Raw genomic sequence first — 20,055 nt, forward strand, 5'->3', positions numbered from 1 at the left:
ACCCCTCCCCCTGGCTAAAGATTCGTCGGTGTTTCTCTATGTGAATCTTTCCATGTGGAGGGCGTACGTAACAGTTGAGAATATTGCTAGTGATGAAAATTAAGTATTTAGCGATGTTGTTAGTAATGTTAGGGATAAAAGCCAGATACTTAGCAATGTTAATAATGGAATTAGTGACAGCTGGGAGAGAATTAAAAAAATGTTTAGCAAAGTCAGAAACGAAGAACAAGTTATGAATAAAAATAAAATTGAGCCAGAAATAGATCTAGTAGAAAGGAAATTATTTAATATAAAAGTAATATAATGTAAGAATATACAGTTGTTCATCATGTGTGTTGTAATGTTAGGTGTCAATTTGTTAAGATGTGTTCGCCGGGGGGTAGCGGGGTACCGTGGTGGCGCTGATGGAATGGCGTGGGTGGCGACGGCGGGAAACTGGCGGCGTCGGCGGGCTGCTGCGCTGGGCTTCGGCGGTTTGCTGATGGTTTGGTTTGCTGCTGGTGCGCCGGAAGCTGTAGGGGAGAAACCACTCGAAACGTGTATTTGCCCCTTGATCCAAAAGAAATGTACGCACAAAAGTTAATTTGCAAAAGTAGTCGGGGGTACGACCGCGGTTTATTTCCGTAAGAACTCCAAAATCGAACTAACTTAGTCTAAGCCCCGCTCTGCGCTTCAAAGTGCAGCGGAGACTTCATGGATCGAGCTGGGAACAGCGCAGGAGAGCGGGAGCGCGAGCGAGCGGGAGAGCGGTAGAGCGGTGCAGCTGGATAGCGGGGCCGGTCCAGATTCGCCGGACAGTGGGCCTGAACATTCCGCCCCCGTTGCAATCGCTAGCGTTGCAAAAAATAAAGGAGACGGAACTTCGGCCAGTCGCCTACGTCTCAAGCCTGCGTACAGGCGCCGGAGAGGATCCACCCGAACACCGTCTTCTGGGCTACTGGCAGACCCTCGTCGACCATGTGGAAGCCCAGCTGTATCACCTTCGGGTAGACGTCCGCGCCTAGGATCAATGAAATAGTGCCTGGCCGGTGGAAACGCTCATCCGCGAGCGGTAGCTCCTTAAATCTCTGGACGACGCTCTCACTGAGCGCACGGATGGGGGTGCGGATGCGCACGTTCGGCTCGATCTTGAGGACCACCTCCATCTTTAGAGCCTCGTCGACCTTCGAACGAATCGTCGCCGTGCATATGCTCTCATCGCCCACGTTGCTTGTCGGGGTGCACGGATCGATGAGTGCGGCGGTGTCGAACGTCTCTCTCCAGTCTCGACGATCACCAAAGCAGTCGGGAGGACATTGACGCTATGACGCTGGAGAAGTGCGGCGAGCGACGGAGCTGGTGTCGAGGATGCTGAGCGCGGTGGAGGGGCAAGCGTTTGGCGAGTTGGCGGATCTTGGGCTGTTGCTTGGAGCCGGACTTTTTCCGGGAAACAAGTTCGTGCAAGTGGAGCAGCTTGTGATGATTCCGGTTGCACGTTCTGCACCGGTCACCTCTACGACAGCTCCCAGTGGAGTGCTCGTGTGCGAGACAGTTCGCGCAGTACTTGTTTATAAGAACTGCCCGCAGCCGCTTCTCTGCGCTCAGCATTAGGAACCTCTGACACTTCCGAAGAGGATGGATTCCGCGGCAGACTCGGCATCGGTAGGACTGAGTACCTCTCGTACGTCTGCTATCCAAAGCCTGAGCGCTACGTGGACGGGGAGCCATTTTCCTGTTTAGAGTGTGGATAAGGAAAAAACAAACAGGGCTGATTAACAATGACGTGGATAATGGCTACGGACTAAGGTGGGTAAGAAACGCGGCTCGTTACGAGGTAGTTTTGGACGGCTCTCTTGGAAGAAGAACCACCTTGGTCACTGGACGTTTGACAATGCCGCGTGTCGTACGAATGTCGACTACGCGGACATTGCCATCGGCTCCCGAAAAAACGGAGTCTATTCTTCCGAGTTGCCACTCATTTGAGGGATAATTGTCATCCTTAATGACGACCAGATCGCCGACACGCAGATTTTCTGTGGGGACTTGCCACTTGTTGCGCTTGTGGAGCTCCTTAAGGTACTCATCCTTCCATCGAGTGCGGAATTGTTGATGGGTAGACTGTAAGTGCTGCCACCGGTTCAGAATGGACTTGGATTCGCCCTTTACTTCAGGTTCCACTATGGATAGAAGAGGTCCACCAACAAGAAAGTGCCCTGGTGTCAACGCTAAGAGATCAGTTGGATCCTCGGACATGGCAGATAGCGGTCTGCAATTCAGACAAGCTTCGATTCTCGCTAGGAGGGTGGACAGCTCTTCAAAGGTGTACTTGTAGCGGTGGACTTGTAAAACAAGGTCTTGAAGCTCTTGACACCAGCTTCCCATAGGCCTCCCATATGGGGTACCCCAGGAGGAATGAATTGCCAGGTGAGCTGCTGATGACTATACGCATCGGTCACAGACTCCTTAACGGCTTGCAGGAAAGCGAAAGCGGGAAGAAACTTTTCAGTCGTTAAGTCGGATGTAGGCTCAAGATGGATGGCCCTTGTAGAAAAAGAAACGAAAACCAACACATACCCTTTCGTAATGAGACAAGCTCTTCCGGTATAATTTTTTATACCAAACGGGCCGGCGTAGTCCATCCCTGTGTACGTGAACGGACGGGAGAAGGACACTCGCTCTTTCGGAAAGCTTCCCATCATCTGGACTTGCAATCTCTTTTTGTGGATAACGCAGACCTTGCAGGAGTTAACCACTGCCTTCACCAAGTTCTTTATTCTCGGAACCCAGTATCTGGACCGAGTGAGACGCACCACTAACTGGTTGCCACCATGTAAGGTAATGAGATGCGTGAATTTGACCAGAAGCCGCGAGAGTGCACATTCGTACGGCAGGGTTATCGGATGTCGTTCATCATACCGCAAACTGTCGGAGGCCGTTACGCGGCCGCATGCCCTGATTACCCCTTTCTTATCTAGAAAGGGGTTCAGAGAGAGAATCGAACTCGCCGCGGGCACAGGACGCTTCTGACTCAAGCAGCGGTATTCTTCAGAAAAATACCTGCGCTGAGTGCAAATTGTCATGAGTTCTTCCGCGGCGGCAACGTCCTGGGCCCCTAGACGGACCCCGGAGGGCGGAGATTGTCTTCGACATCGTTGGACAAATCGATGGACATACGCGAGGACCCGCAAAGCGCTATCTAAATTGGAAAAGCGATCTAGGAAATCTTCTGATGACATAGACGCCACATGGACTTTAACGGCACGCTTTTCGATCTCAGTCACCGGCAGGTCGGTTCCCTGGCTGGGCCAATGATCGCGTGGACGTTGCAGCCAAGTGGGTCCATGCCACCAAAGCGGGTTATCCACCAGCTCTTGAAGGGGAACTCTTCGAATAGCCAAATCAGCTGGATTATGTTCGGATTGAACGTGCGACCAATTGGCCGCCTCAGTGGACTCGGTGATCTTCGTCACCCTGTTGGCAACGAACGTAGTCCAATGGCACGCTGGTTTGGCTAACCATGCTAGCACAATCGTGGAATCGGTCCAACAATGGAATTTTGAGGTCAGCCTCGGCATATTAGGAAGAATGGCTTCGGCCATCTCTGACAAAAGGAGAGCCCCACATAACTCCAGCCTGGAGAGGGACACCGTTTTGACTGGCGCCACACGCGTCTTGGCGGTGAGCAAGTGCACCATCGTCTTGTGGCCCACTTCTACGCGCACATAGATCGCAGCACCGTATGCCCTTTGCGAGGCGTCACAGAATCCGTGATGCTCTAAGCGGAACTCTGGACGGAAGGAAACCCATCTGGGTATTCTGACCTGGTCTAGGACCGAATAGCTCTGTCGATACATTTTCTCGATATCGGCACTGTAGACGTATCGGAAATATCGCCACTTCAGGATCTGGATAGTTAGATCGGACTGTAAGACTGGACCAGCATGAAGGATATCATTTAAACTGTCCCCATTCTCTGAAGGGCTGGAGGCATTGAAAACCACACGTAACTTAGTGGTTGTACTTTCCGGCTTGAGCACGGCATGATGCGGAAGGTAATAACTGGCAGAATTATGGGTAGGACGGACTTCTTTCATGTGATTGAGGTCGAGATACTCTTGAATCACGGAGTCGTATTTGGCTTTCAGCTGACAGTCCCTCTTTAGGCGTTGCTCGGTTCTTAGGAACTGCGACAACGCGGAGGATCTGGAGTGACCGAGGGCGGATTTTACGTTTTGAGGATCACGAAACGGAAGACTTACGACATACCTGCCGTTATCGAATCTCGTAGTCGTTCGGAGAAAATTTTCCTCACATGTCAAATCGGAAGATTTTGTCACTTTTACTGGCAGATCCTCCACCTCCCAAAATTTGGTGAGAAGCCTATCCAGGGACGTGTTAACTGTGTGGGAGATTCGTGTGGAAAAAACGGAAATCTGATTTTCCCTTGGAGCAGGAACGGGTCCTGTTAGGATCCACCCGAAAATGGTTTCTTGCCCGAGGAGAGAGCCACAAATATTCGGCCGGGTGCCGCTTAGGAGAATGGATGGCAGTATGTCGGCCCCGACCAGAATATCTATCTGTGCGCTCTCGTAGAACTTTGGATCCGCTAGTGACAGTTCGGGAAGATCCCGTAGAAACTGTTGCGGAATCGGACAAGATGGAAGGTTTCCAGCTAATTGAGGAAGAACATAGGCCGCCGTGTTTATTTGCAAGCCAGGCCTGGTCGGAGACAGGCATATGGGTGACATATGTCAATTATGGCGGTGCCCAGCAAGACGGATCTATACCCCGTCGCGAAGTAATTTTGGACTGTAGAGTCCGTGGACCGGGAAGCGGTGGCAACTGGTGTACTTGGTCTTGATCTGGGTCTTGGGGCGGGATTCGAAGGCGATTGGGAGGAGTTGCCTCTGTGTAGTAAGGTGTGATGGCGGCCGCGGCACGTAAAGCAGCTATGAGTGCTTTCACAATCACGCAGCTGATGCCCTCGTGCGAAGCAGTTCAGACACAGCTGCTTCCTCTTTATATATGCCGACCGCTCGTCGACCGTCATTTGGAGGAACCGTGCACATGTGCGGACAGGATGGTTTTCCTTCTTACAAAGGTCACATCCTTTTGGCTTGGGTGCTACCCTTGTCTCGTAAGAATTTATTCTTCGAGGCGCTGCTGTGGGGGCGGATGTTTTTGGCAGAGATTGAGTCGAGCCTGTCGGCCGTACGTCGTCTATGGCTTCTAAGGTCCGGTGACGCTCCGTAAGGAAGGCGTTTAGTTCCTGCCACGTCGGAATCTCTGCCTTATTGTGCAGGGACTGTTCCCACAAGGATAGAGTGAGCTTAGGAAGTTTGGAGAAGCACATGTACACTAGGAGACAATCCCAATTTTCGGTTTCAGTTCCGGACATTTCTAAAGCCGTAAGGCAACCCTGGATGGTACGTTGAAGTTCACGGATAGCTGACCCAGATTCCTGATTAACGGACTGCACATTGAAAAGTATTTTTAATTGGCTATTTACTAACAACCGCTTGTTTTCGAAACGCTCAGTTAGGTTAGCCCAAGCTGAGCGAAAGCCGTCGTTAGTAAGGGGGGAGTTCGACACTATCGTGTGTGCATCGCCGCTTGTTTTGGCATTTAGATGAAACAATTTTTCGACTGGCGTCGGCCTTGGATTGTTTATATAAATGGCCGTAAACAGATCCCTAAAGGTCGGCCACCGCAGATAATCTCCGGTGAAAACCTCGGTATCGCACGGAGGCAGCCGACATCCAGAGGAAATATAATTCTGGGTAGGAACAGCTTGAACTTGGGGAGCCTGGGCTATCATATCCGCGATCTGAGCCCCACATTTCTCGTAAACGGAATAGCAGTAGCCGTATTTAGCCTTGAGAACTGGCAAACTATCAGCTGCACTGCCTCCGGCTGCTGCTATGCGCCCGGTGCATTCATCGTATTCTGCCTTGATGCGGTCCCATAACGCGCGTATTTCTTCGCGGCGGATGTTCAGCATGGACAGAGTAGGAGGGATCGGCGAAGGAGTGTTTGCTCTGGATTCAAACTCACTCAGCCGATCTGAGACCTCAGTAAATTTGCTTAGAGCGATTTGGGAAGGTGTTAGTGCCATTTTGACGTTTGCACGGGTGGCCCTTTTTCGGGGCGACGAGGTCTTGGCGGTTAGTTCGGGTGTGGGCGGATCTACGGATATGCCTGGGACTACGGCAGGTGGAATAGACAACTTGTTGTTACCACTTCCAATGGACATTTAAAGGAAATGACCTTCTTTTCTTTTTTTTTTTTGGGTCAGAATCTGCTCGCCTTTGTTCTTGTCGGATAAATAGGAAACCTGGCCCACTTTTGGAACAGTGGAACGAGGTGTCGACAAAAAAAAGTAGTGGATCGGAGAAATATAAATTGGAAGCAAGTACCGACTTGGTTACTTTGCGGAATTAAACCCAATGATACGGATTAGGAACGGTAAGAAAGGACTTCGAATATCACCCGTTGAGAAGTAATACTATAATATTTAACCCTTTTGGTATATGTATTTTGGTTCGGATCAAGTTTGGTATATTTTTGCTGGTATTTTTTTGCGTTTGGATAAATCAAGGGGGAAAAATACCAACTATGCGTTAATATATAGTCCCCGGTGGAGTAATTGTAATATTTCGCCTTTACTTAAACTTCTGAATGAAGAAAAATACCAAATGATGCCAATAAGTTGTTGGCCGGAGGATGCGATCGGTTGATTATTTAATATTGGAGTATTGCTTTAATTTAATTTAATATTCCGAGGGAAAAATACTAAAAATATACCAAAAAAATGGTGGACGGAGGATGCTATGCATGCGGAGGAGTGCTGGTATTTTTCTCGTTTAAATAAAATAAATTTTACGGAGTAAATACCAAATACCGAAACAAATACTAAAAAGTTTGATGGTAAATAAAACACAATGACCAAAAAAAATTTTCACGTCGGTTGGTGTAATTTTTATTTTATTATTTTTTACCGGATGGCCGACGGAAAACTTTAATTAGTCGGAACGGGATGGTGGAGTTAAAAATTATATGTGACTGTATGTAGATATGTGTATATATGTAGATATTTTTATGTATGTAGATATTTGTATGGATGTAGATATTTGTATGTATGTAGATATTTGTATGGATGTAGATATTTGCATGTATGTAATTTTCGCCGGTTTTAAATTTATTAAATAATTATTGCCGGCGGGGTATGTGTTGTTGTGGAAGTTTTCGATTTATTGAGTGTGGACTGTATTTGGAAAAACGAAAAAATATGTGCAAGTATTTTAGCGGCTGCGGATATACAGTGAGAAAAATCTTGAAAAGTTTTGGGGGCCTGAATGGGCAGAACACTAGAAATTTAATAATTCTCACTGTATGCTTGGCTTGTATTTGCACAATATTTTCTCTAAGCTTGGAATATTTTCTCAATTTTGTAGATGTGTATGTAAGTATGGATGAGCGGCCAAATGCACTTAAAAAAAAGGAGTCGGAAAAAACTGGCAATATGGCCGCACGTAGCAAAAGGAAAATCGAAGAAAAAAATGGCGAAGTAATTTATTAATTGCCGTTGTCGGATTTAATCGGACTAGGATCTTGGACAAATCGTACAGAAAGTCAAACGAATTATATTTTCGAGTGGCTGACTGCAGACCGGCAATTAATAAGACGAAAAGCTTTACTTATCTTATCGGCTCGAATGGATCAAAATGTACGCCGGGGGGTAGCGGGGTACCGTGGTGGCGCTGATGGAATGGCGTGGGAGGTGACGGCGGGAAACTGGCGGCGTCGGCGGGCTGCTGCGCTGGGCTTCGGCGGTTTGCTGATGGTGCGGTTTGCTGCTGGTGAGGCGGAAGCTGTAGGGGAGAAACCACTCGAAACGCGTATTTGCCCCTTGATCGAAAAGAAATGTACGCACAAAAGTTAATTTGCAAAAGTAGGCGGGGGTACGACCGCGGTTTATTTCCGTAAGAACTCCAAAACCGAACTAACTTAGTCTAAGCTCCGCTCTGCGCTTCAAAGCGCAGCGGATACTTCATGGAGGGAGCTGGGAACAGCGCAGGAGAGCGGGAGCGCGAACGAGCGGGAGAGCGGGAGAGCGGTAGAGCGGTGCAGCTGGATAGCGGGGCCGGTCCAGCTTCTCCGGACAGTGGGCCTGAACAATATGGTAAAAAGATGTTATGTAAATAAAAAAGGCCAAAGGAATTAGGGCTTAGATGCGAAATGAAATTAGGATTAGACGATTCGAAACCTTTTAGTTGTACTAGACGCTAAGCTTACACAGAAAAATAAAAATTTTAGATTGTATTAGCTAAATACTTAAATGAGGGAACTATAAGGCCAAGGGAATCTGAGTATGCATCTCCAATTGTGTTAGTTAAAAAGAAATCAGGTGACTTACAATGACGTGTGGATTATCGAAAGTTTAATATGACAATGGTTTAATTATCCTTTACCTTTGTTTGACGATTACTTAGATACATTGGTAAGTAAAACAATATTTTCGAAACATTTTCATGGACTTCTTGGACTGTGAATCAATAAAATAAACCTAATTTATGACGTCATTAGGTCAATTCAAACAAACTTGAAATAAGAATAGATAAGTGTGAATTATTGCTTGAATTAAATATACAAGCAATTGTGCAATACTTAGGATCTCAGCAAAGGATTACAGACCAATGACAAAAGAATATAAGCTTTTTAAGTTTTTCCCGTTCCAGATCAGGTACACAGTGTTAGAAGCTTTTTAGGTTTGTTTTTGTATTTAAGGATTTTTCAATAATCGCAAATCGTTTGAATGACCTGTAGCTGACGTTATCATTGAATAGAATAGAGTTGAACCGTCGTATTTTACGATGGGCATTAGAATTGCTCGAGTATGATTTTGAATTAGTTCATAAGATCCGTAAAAGGAACTGCATTGGGATACAGTTGTTAAGGATGTTGAGTTTTCACTGAACAACACTAAGCAAAGGAGCATAGCACAAATGCCAAGTAAGATGTTGTTTGGAATTGAGCAGAAAGGAAAAGTTATTGATGAGTTGAGGCAAAAGTTAGAGGAGTTGTTTAATATAGTTATGATAGTTCTCTCGACTCTCGACTCGACTAGTGATCCTGACCAATTTCAACGATCAAGCCACCCCGTCCCAACATTTTTGTCCAGTCGAAGCCCGACTTTAAAATCTTTGGATTTTCCTCTCCTGGAGTTTGCTTAGATTTTTCCCAGCAGGCTTGAACCGCTTCAGATAAGTTCCACTTACTATTGGGTTGGCAAGAAAGTCATGTCGTTTTTTTTCAATATTTTCAAAGATGATTTATTTATATCAGGACTTATAATTAATCAATTATGTATTGGCCGTTTTGTTCGACCACTAATGACCATCTCTCGGGCAGCTGCATAATTCCGCGCTCGAAGAACTTTTGGTCTTTTCCAGCAAAGAATCGAGACAAGTGGTTTTCGACAGCCTCATCTGAATCAAAGTTTTTACCATTCAAACAGTTTTGAAGAGAGCGAAACAAATGGTAATCTGAAGGTGCTAAGTCCGGACTATAAGGTGGATGTGGTAGCACTTCCCAATTCAGCTCCGTTAATTTTTGCCGAGTGACCAAAGATGTGTGGGGCCTAGCGTTGTCATGGTGAAAGACTATACCCTTGCGATTAGCTAGTGCCGGCTCCTTTTCTTTAATTTTTTCCGCCAAATTGGATAGCTGGCGACAGTACACATCTGAATTGATGGTTTCATTCCGTCCCAGCAGCTCAAAGTGCACTACACCCTTCCAATTCCACCAAACAGACAGCATAACTTTCCTCTGATGGATATCGGCCTTTGATGTGGCTTGGGCTGGCTCATCTTTCTTGCTCCATGATCTTTTTCGTTGGACATTATTGTAAACAACCCACTTTTCGTCGCCAGTAATGATCCGCTTCAAAAAAGGATCGTTTTTAATCCGTTGCAGCAGAGAATAGCAGATGTTGATACGCTTAGTTAGGTGAATTTCCTTTAAGTTATGCGGAACCCAAACATCGAGCTTGCTTACGTAGCCAAGTTTCTTCAAATGGTTTTCAACCGTTGTATGCGACACACTGAGCTTCTCTGACATCTCCCGCGTTGAATAGCGCCGGTTTTCATCCAGCAAAGCCTGAATTTGTTCGTCAAAAACGGCCGATGGTCGACCAGAACGTGGGGCGTCTTTAACTCCAAAATCTCCAAGCCTGAATTTGGCAAACCAGCGCTGACATTGGCGATCACTCATGGCATCTTTACCATACACTTCGCACAATTTTTCGCGAGCTTCGACCGCTTTTTTTCCTTTTCGGAAGTAAAAAAGCAAAATATGCCGAAAATGCTCACTTTGGTCCTCCATGTTTAATTTGCTATAGCTTCCACAAATGTTATCGAATAATTACCAAATTTTCGTCGATAGTACCTAAGACAATAAGCTTTAAAACGATACTAAAAAGTGTGACCCTGGTGCTCGATTAGTCGTAAATAAATTAGATTAAAAACGATTACTAAAAAAAACGACATGACTTTCTTGCCCACCCAATATTATTTGCCGGTCATACAGCCAGTTTTTCGAACCCTATTTCGACTAACTTTATGTATAGTATAATGTCTAAAGCCAAAAGTGGTTAATCCGACGCAACGGCATTTAATATATCTATTTCAGTTCCGTTATTTGTGCCCGACAATATTCCAGTTTTCCTTTGCCCACAATTGTTCACCTTAAACAATTCTAGTAGACACTCCAGTGCTACCACTCAACTAAAAATATTTCTCAAATATATTTTTATACCCCTTACTCGTAGAGTAAAAGGGTATACTAGATTCGTCGGAAAGTATGTAACAGGCAGAAGGAAGCGTTTCCGACCCCATAAAGTATATATATTGTTGATCAGGATCATTAGCCGAGTCGATCTAGCCTAGGAAACTATGAGCTAAGCTATTGAGATTTGGCATGTAGATTCCTTAGCTTCTTACGCAGCGCAAGTTTGTTTCAGCAATGTGCCACGCCCACTCTAACGCCCACAAACCGCCCAAAACTGTGGCTCCTATCGATTAACCAAAAAAAAGTTTGCCACGCCCACTTTAACGCCCACAAACTTCTAAAAATCGTAAGTATGAACGCGGACTTCTCGGAAACCATCAAAGCTAGAGAATTGGGATCTCAGATTTAGATTCCTTCTTGGGACCGCATCCAATTTTAGCGACCAGGCCACCCCGTCCTAACAGGTACAAAAACGAAAAATGCTATAGTCGAGTCGGGGCTATCTGAGCAAAAAAAAACGAAAATTTGATCCGAAAGCTAAAATCAATTTTTTTTGTAATATCGTGTAGAGTAATCGTTGATTTTCATCAAGGTTCCAGCAGATAAGAGTTTAATCCAAGCAAAAATCGTTCTGAAACAACAAAGAAACTGGATCCAAGCAATAATGGATAAAAACGCTTCTCTAGGGCAGGGTGATTCAAGCCACTCGTCTGATTTTTCTTGTGTCCGTTCCACAAATTTCGAAAGACAATCAAAACTGGGAGTCACGCCTTGAACAAATAACCCATCACTTAAACGAGTATTCGGTTAGTGCAGAAAGCCATAAGCCTGTTATCTATAGAAAATTATTCGAAGGAAACAATTTAAGCACGTATACATACACGCAGCTTACAAAAAAGCTAAGGGAACATTTCGCCACAAAACGGCACATTGTTGCTGCTCGCTATGCATTTTTCAAGAGAGAGATGAAGCATTTAAAAACACATAGATTGTGGGTAGCCGACATACGCGGGATCGCTCGGGAATGCCAATTTGTTTGTAATGCCAACGGCTGTTCTTTAAACTATGAAGATGAAATCATTTTCGATCAGATCATAGTACATACAGGACTCGATGCCGTTCGAGCATCTGCTCTTCAGAAGTCCCAGCCAACTCTTGAAGATGTGCCATTAGTTGCGGATACCTAAGAGACAACTAGAAAAACCGGGCAGCTCTTAAGAAAAAAACAGTGCTCAAGCAAGGTCCAATAAATTCGATTCACACCTATACGAAGAAACCTGTACTTGGTGGTGGTGAAAGTGATGCCAGATCAAAGTGAAGGATACGATCATTCCAGAAAGAAATACAAGTTTAGTGCGATAGAAAAGGAAACATAGCTATTGTCTGATTGTCGAAGCAAGACAAAAATAAATTGCAAAATGGCCGCAATATCGAAGTAAATATCGATGTAAATGAAAACGATACGATTGAAGCTGTAAACATTGTTACAGGTCAAGTTAAAAGTCAGCAGAACAAGAGTCTTATAGATATCGAATTAAACCACAAAGTGATCTCTTTTCAAATGGATTCCGGAGCCACAGCGTCCGTAATAAATGCTAGTACATACGCGCTATTAAATAAGTCAAGATTACTCAAGTGTTCCCGAGTATTACATGCGTTTGGTCATACACCAATACCATTGTGAAAATAGAAAATATAAATGAAATAAAGAAGTACGTTGTATTTATAGTTGCAAACGTTGGAACTTCCGCCAATATTTTCGGCATGGATTTATTCAACATTTTTGACCTTGATGATATTCAAGTATCAAGCATCAACAAGTTTCACGATAATGAATAAACTGACCTTTGCAGCAAATACAACAAAGTGTTCGCATGACTTTAAAGCAAGTGCTTCTTAAAATCGTCAGCAACGCCTAACGCTTTAAAGATCCGTCAAATTCCATTCGCACAGATGGACAATTTCAAAGCTGAAATACACAAACTTACACAGCCCGGAATTTGGACGCCGATAAAATTCAGCAAGTGGACATCCCCAATTGTGCTTGTACCAAAAGCAGGTGGCGCTATTCGCATAATAATCGATTTTGAGCAAGCAGTCAACTCACAGATCGACGTCGAGCAATACCAGCTACCGAAAAAAGAGTCACTGTTCCACAGCATACGTCACGGCAAGCAGTTCAGCAAAATCGATGTAAAGGATGCTGTTCAGGCCCACTGTCCGGCGAATCTGGACCGGCCCCGCTATCCAGCTGCACTGCTTTACCGCTCTACCGCTCTACCGCTCTCCCGCTCTCCCGCTCTCTCGCGCTCCCGCTCTCCTGCGCTGTTCCCAGCTCCCTCCATGAAGTCTCCGCTGCGCTTTGCAGCGCAGAGCGGAGCTTCGACTTAGTTAGTTCGATTTTGGAGTTCAAAGAGAAATAAACCGCGGTCGTACCCCCGCCTACTTTTTACCAGTTAACTTTTGTGCGTACATTCATTTCGGTTAAGGGGCAATTCGCGCAGAGTGTGCTTTCTTCCCTACAGCGAGCAAGCAGATCGCCGCATCCAACGCCCGTCAGCCTCACCAGCAGCCCTACGCCGTAGCCCACCGCAGCAGCCCGCCGACGCCGCCAGTTTCCCGCCGTCGCCTCCCACGCCATTCCACCAGCGCCGTACCCCGCTACTCCCCGGCGTACATTTTGGTCCTTCGAGCCGGATAAGATAAGTAAAGCTTTTTCGTCTCATTAATTGCCGGTCTGCAGTCAGCCACTCGAAAATATAATTCGTTTCTGTACGATTTGTCAAAAATCCAAGTCCGATTAAATCCGACAACGGCAATTAATAAATTACTTCGCCATTTTTTTCTTCGATATTCCTTTTGCAACGTGCGGCCATATTGTCAATTTTTTCCGACTCCTTTTTTAATTGCATTTGGCCGCTCATCCATACATACAAACACTTGTATAAAATCGAGAAAAAATATTCCAAGCTTAGAGAAAATATTGTGCAAATACAAGCCAAGCATACAGTGAGAATTATTTAATTTCTAGTGTTCTGCCAATTCAGGCCCCCAAAACCTTCCAAGATTTTCTCACTGTATATCCGCAGCCGCTAAAGTACTTGCACATATTTTTTCGTTTTTCCAAATACAGTCCACAGACAAATAAATCGAAAACGTCCACAACAACACATACCCCGCCGGCAATAATTATTTAATAAATTTAAAACCGGCGAAAATTACATACATACAAATATCTACATACAGACAAATATCTGCATACATACAAATATCTACATCCATACAAATATCTACATCCATACAAATATCTACATCCATACAAATATCTACATCCATACAAATATCTACATACATTCACATATAATTTTTAACTCCACCATCCCGTTCCGACTAATTAAAGTTTGTCCGTCGGCCATCCGGTCAAAAATAATAAAATAAAAATTACACCAACCGACGTGAAAATTTTTTTTGGTCATTGTGTTTTATTTACCATCAAACTTTTTAGTATTTGTTTCGGTATTTGGTATTTACTCCGTAAAATTTATTTTATTTAAACGAGAAAAATACCAGCACTCCACCGCATGCATAGCATCCTCCGTCCACCATTTTTTTGGTATATATTTTTAGTATTTTTCCCTCGGAATATTTAATCAAATAAAAGCAATACTCCAATATTAAATAATCAACCGATCGCATCCTCCAGCCAACAACTTATTGGCATAATTTGGTATTTTTTCTTCATTCAGAAGTTTAAGTAAAGGCGAAATATTACAATTACTCCACCGGGGACTATATATTAACGCATAGTTGGTATTTTTCCCCCTTGATTTATCCAAACGCAAAAAAATACCAGCAAAAATATACCAAACTTGATCCGAACCAAAATACATATACCAAAAGGGTTAAATATTATAGTATTACTTCTCAACGGGTGATATTCGAAGTCCTTTCTTACCGTTCCTAATCCGTATCATTGGGTTTAATTCCGCAAAGTAACCAAGTCGGTACTTGCTTCCAATTTATATTTCTCCGATCCACTACTTTTTTTTGTCGACACCTCGTTCCACTGTTCCAAAAGTGGGCCAGGTTACCTATTTATCCGACAAGAACAAAGGCGAGCAGATTCTGACCCAAAAAAAAAAAAGAAAAGAAGGTCATTTCCTTTAAATGTCCATTGGAAGTGGTAACAACAAGTTGTCTATTCCACCTGCCGTAGTCCCAGGCATATCCGTAGATCCGCCCACACCCGAACTAACCGCCAAGACCTCGTCGCCCCGAAAAAGGGCCACCCGTGCAAACGTCAAAATGGCACTAACACCTTCCCAAATCGCTCTAAGCAAATTTACTGAGGTCTCAGATCGGCTGAGTGAGTTTGAATCCAGAGCAAACACTCCTTCGCCGATCCCTCCTACTCTGTCCATGCTGAACATCCGCCGCGAAGAAATACGCGCGTTATGGGACCGCATCAAAGCAGAATACGATGAATGCACCGGGTGCATAGCAGCAGCCGGAGACAGTGCAGCTGATAGTTTGCCAGGCTAAATACGGCTACTGCTATTCCGTTTACGAGAGATGTGGGGCTCAGATCGCGGATATGATAGCCCAGGCTCCCCAAGTTCAAGCTGCTCCTACCCACACTTACATTTCCTCTGGATGTCGGCTGCCTCAATGCGATACCGATGTTTTCACCGGAGATTATCTGCGGTGGCCGACCTTTAGGGATCTGTATACGGCCATTTATATTAACAATCCAAGGCTGACGCCAGTCGAAAAACTGTTTCATCTAAATGCCAAAACAAGCGGCGATGCACACACGATAGTGTCAAACTCCCCCCTTACTAACGACGGCTTTCGCTCAGCTTGGGCTAACCTAACTGAGCGTTTCGAAAACAAGCGGTTAGTAAATAGCTAGTTAAAAATACTTTTCAATGTGCAGTCCGTTAATCAGGAATCTGGGTCAGCTATCCGTGAACTTCAACGTACCATCCAGGGTTGCCTCACGGCTTTTCAAATGTCCGGAACTGAAACCGAAAATTGGGATTGCCTCTTAGTGTACATGTGCTCCTCCAAACTTCCTAAGCTCACGCTATCCTTGTGGGAACAGTCCCTGCACAATAAGACAGAGATTCTGACGTGGAAGGAACTGAACGCCTTCCTTACTGAGCGTCACCGGACCTTAGAAGCCATAGACGACGTACGGCCGACAGGCTCGACTCAATCTCTGCCAAAAACATCCGCCCCCACAGCAGCGCCTCGAAGAATAAATTCTTACGAGACAAGGGTAGCACCCAAGCCAAAAGGATGTGACCTTTGTAAGAAGGAAAACCATCCTGTCCGCACATGTGCACGGTTTCTCCAGATGACGGTAGACGAGCGGTCGGCATATATAAAGAGGAAGCAGCTGTGTCTGAACTGCTTCGCACGAGGGCATCAGCTGCGTGATTGTGAAAGCACTCATAGCTGCTTTACGTGCCGCGGCCGCCATCACACCTTACTACACAGAGGCAACTCCTCCCAATCGCCTTCGAATCCCGCCCCAAGACCCAGATCAAGACCAAGTACACCAGTTGCCACTGCTTCCCGGTCCACGGACTCTACAGTCCAAAATTACTTCGCGACGGGGTATAGAACCGTCTTGCTGGGCACCGCCATAATTGACATATGTCACCTGGGGTCGAATTTTAAAGCTCGTGCCTTGATAGATTCAGGATCAGAGGCAACCTTTATTTCTGAGCGGCTGTTCAAATTAATAAAGTTGCCTCACCAGGTAATCCGAGCCCAAGTATCAGGCTTAAGCCAGACAGTATCCGCTGAATCCAAAAAGCTCTGTCAGTTTACCATCCGTTCTCCGACCAGGCCTGGCTTGCAAATAAACACGATGGCCTATGTTCTTCCTCAATTAGCTGGAAACCTTCCATCTTGTCCGATTCCGCAACAGTTTCTACGGGATCTTCCCGAACTGTCACTAGCGGATCCAAAGTTCTACGAGAGCGCACAGATAGATATTCTGGTCGGGGCCGACATACTGCCATCCATTCTCCTAAGCGGCACCCGGCCGAACATTTGTGGCTCTCTCCTCGGTCAAGAAACCATTTTCGGGTAGATCCTAACAGGTCCCGTTCCTGCTCCAAGGGAAAATCAGATTTACGTTTTTTCTACACGAATCTCCCACACGGTTGACACGTCCCTGGATAGGCTTCTCACCAAATTTTGGGAGGTGGAGGATCTGCCAGTAAAAGTGACAAAATCTTCCGATTTGACATGTGAGGAAAATTTTCTCCGAACGACTACGAGAGACGATAACGGCAGGTATGTCGTAAGTCTTCCGTTTCGTGATCCCCAAAACGTAAAATCCGCCCTTGGTCACTCCAGATCCTCCGCGTTGTCGCAGTTCCTAAGAACCGAGCAACGCCTAAAGAGGGACAGTCAGCTGAAAGCCAAATACGACTCCGTGATTCAAGAGTATCTCGACCTTTATCACATGAAAGAAGTCCGTCCTACCCATAATTCTGCCAGTTATTACCTTCCGCATCATGCCGTGCTCAAGCCGGAAAGTACAACCACTAAGTTACGTGTGGTTTTCAATGTTTCCAGCCCTTCAGAGAATGGGGACAGTTTAAATGATATCCTTCATGCTGGCCCAGTCTTACAGTCCGATCTAACTATCCAGATCCTGAAGTGGCGATATTTCCGATACGTCTACAGCGCCGATATCGAGAAAATATATCGGCAGATATGGGTAGATCCGAAGCATTCCCCGTTCCAGCGCATCTTATTCCGCAACAGCGAGGGGCACATTCGAGATTTCGAATTACAGACGGTGACTTTTGGAGTCAATTGCGCGCCATTCCTGGCCATTCGAGTCCTGCAACAGTTGGCAACTGACGTGCAGCTCAGCCATCCAAGAGCGAGCAACGTCATTCGAAATCTTATGTATGTAGACGATGTCCTTTCGGGAGCTGACTTCGCCGAGGACGCTAAGTTCATTGTTTGCGAGCTACAAAGTGCTCTAGATTCCGCGGGGTTTCCATTGAGAAAATGGACCTCCAATCACAAAGAAATATTAGCTCATATCCAAAGCGATCATCTTCTGACAACCGACTTCCTCGAGATTGACACTGAGAGCACAGCCAAAACTCTCGGCGTACGATGGAAGGCGACGTCCGATGAGTTCTTTTTCGTCCTACCAGATTTAGCAACGGAAATCTCCCACACGAAACGCCAAGTCCTTTCCCAAATTGCCAAGCTGTTTGATCCAGCAGGCTGGCTCGCTCCATTTGTTGTCTGTGCCAAAATCTTTATGCAAGAGATTTGGCTTCAGGATCTAGGCTGGGACGATAAACTTCCAATTGAGCTGTGCCAAAGGTGGAACAGCTTTCTCCAGAGCTATTCGGTCCTAGACCAGGTCAGAATACCCAGATGGGTTTCCTTCCGTCCAGAGTTCCGCTTAGAGCATCACGGATTCTGTGACGCCTCGCAAAGGGCATACGGTGCTGCGATCTATGTGCGCGTAGAAGTGGGCCACAAGACGATGGTGCACTTGCTCACCGCCAAGACGCGTGTGGCGCCAGTCAAAACGGTGTCCCTCTCCAGGCTGGAGTTATGTGGGGCTCTCCTTTTGTCAGAGATGGCCGAAGCCATTCTTCCTAATATGCCGAGGCTGACCTCAAAATTCCATTTTTGGACCGATTCCACGATTGTGCTAGCATGGTTAGCCAAACCAGCGTGCCATTGGACAACGTTCGTTGCCAACACGGTGACGAAGATCACCGAGTCCACTGAGACGGCCAATTGGTCGCACGTTCAATCCGAACATAATCCTGCTGATTTGGCTAGTCGAGGAGTTCCCCTTCAAGAGCTGGTGGATAACCCGCTTTGGTGGCATGGACCCACTTGGCTGCAACGTCCACGCGATCATTGGCCCAGCCAGGGAACCGACCTGCAGGTGACTGAGATCGAAAAGCGTGCCGTTAAAGTTCATGTGGCGTCTATGCCGACAGAAGATTTCCTAGATCGCTTTTCCAATTTAGATAGAGCTTTGCGGGTCCTCGCGTATGTCCATCGATTTGTCCAATGATGTCGAAGACGATCACCGCTTTCCGGGGTCCGTCTAGAGGCCCAGGACGTTGCCGCCGCGGAAGAACTCATGACAATTTGCAATCAGCGCAGGTATTTTTCTGAAGAATACCGCTGCTTGAGTCAGAAGCGTCCTGTGCCCGCGGCAAGTTCGATTCTCTCCCTGAACCCCTTTCTAGATAAGAAAGGGGTAATCAGGGCATGCGGCTGCGTAGCGGCCTCCGACAGTTTGCGGTATGATGAACGACATCCGATAATCCTGCCGTACGAATGTGCACTCTCGCGGCTTCTGATAAAATTCACGCATCTCATTACGTTACATGGTGGTAACCAGTTAGTGGTGCGTCTCACTCGGTCCAGATACTGGGTTCCGAGAATAAAGAACTTGGTGAAGGCAGTGGTTAACTCCTGCAAGGTCTGCGTTATCCACAAAAAAAGATTTTTCCCGTCCGTTCACGTACACAGGGATGGACTACGCCGGCCCGTTTGGTATAAAAAATTATACCGGAAGAGCTTGTCTCATTACGAAAGGGTATGTGTTGGTTTTCGTTTCTTTTTCTACAAGGGCCATCCATCTTGAGCCTACATCCGACTGAAAAGTTTCTTCCCGCTTTCGCTTTCCTGCAAGCCGTTAAGGAGTCTGTGACCGATGCGTATAGTCATCAGCAGCTCACCTGGCAATTCATTCCTCCTGGGGTACCCCATATGGGAGGCCTATGGGAAGCTGGTGTCAAGAGCTTCAAGACCTTGTTTTACAAGTCCACCGCTACAAGTACACCTTTGAAGAGCTGTCCACCCTCCTAGCGAGAATCGAAGCTTGTCTGAATTGCAGACCGCTATCTGCCATGTCCGAGGATCCAACTGATCTCTTAGCGTTGACACCAGGGCACTTTCTTGTTGGTGGACCTCTTCTATCCATAGTGGAACCTGAAGTAAAGGGCGAATCCAAGTCCATTCTGAACCGGTGGCAGCACTTACAGTCTACCCATCAACAATTCCGCACTCGATGGAAGGATGAGTACCTTAAGGAGCTCCACAAGCGCAACAAGTGGCAAGTCCCCACAGAAAATCTGCGTGTCGGCGATCTGGTCGTCATTAAGGATGACAATTATCCCTCAAATGAGTGGCAACTCGGAAGAATAGACTCAGTTTTTCCGGGAGCCGATGGCAATGTCCGCGTAGTCGACATTCGTACGACACGCGGCATTGTCA

Source organism: Drosophila subpulchrella, unplaced genomic scaffold, assembly GCF_014743375.2.
Source record: "Drosophila subpulchrella strain 33 F10 #4 breed RU33 unplaced genomic scaffold, RU_Dsub_v1.1 Primary Assembly Seq70, whole genome shotgun sequence".
Lineage (NCBI taxonomy): Eukaryota > Metazoa > Arthropoda > Insecta > Diptera > Drosophilidae > Drosophila > Drosophila subpulchrella.